The sequence below is a fragment of the Cryptotermes secundus genome, unplaced genomic scaffold (assembly GCF_002891405.2).
Source record: "Cryptotermes secundus unplaced genomic scaffold, Csec_1.0 scaffold1720, whole genome shotgun sequence".
In the NCBI taxonomy this organism is placed as follows: Eukaryota; Metazoa; Arthropoda; class Insecta; order Blattodea; family Kalotermitidae; genus Cryptotermes; species Cryptotermes secundus.
In genome coordinates, this window is record NW_019739001.1 from 42,306 (window position 1) to 42,900 (window position 595).

The window sequence follows — 595 nt, forward strand, 5'->3', positions numbered from 1 at the left end:
AGGTTTCGAACCCTCTGTCTTTTTAATAAAAATTAGAAGCTCTACCGCTTCAGCCATCTTTTACTCAGTTGATGTTGGTAGCGATTACCAGACTATATGGAGTCATCTGCAGGAAGACAGTAAGTTTTGTTGCTGTTAGGTTCTTTTTGCCGTGTGTTTTTACAGATGTGTATTATTGCTGTGACAGGTGAGTAGAAGGCGGGGCTTCACGAACATGATTTGTTGACAGGTGACGTAAGCTGATAAAACTTGGACAGACGGTACATTAAGGTCCCCCTACCTTCTACTATCCCTGCCAAAGCCTAAGTTCGACGCTATATACAGAGTGATTCAGAAAGATGGACACAATTTCAATTGACTATATTTCCTGAACTGTATGTTGCATTTGAATTCTGTAAAGTACATTTGAAAGAGGATGTTACAAAGTTTCTAGTACTACCGCTAGTGCCCTCCATCACTGCGTCCCGGGCCGATCGAATGTATCGGAGGAGAACGTGGAGTGCATTCGAGTGAACTTTGAGCGCAGCCCAGTGAAGTCAACCCTTAGTGCTAGTAGAGAACTTGGACTATCGCAAACAACTGTGTGGCGTGTACC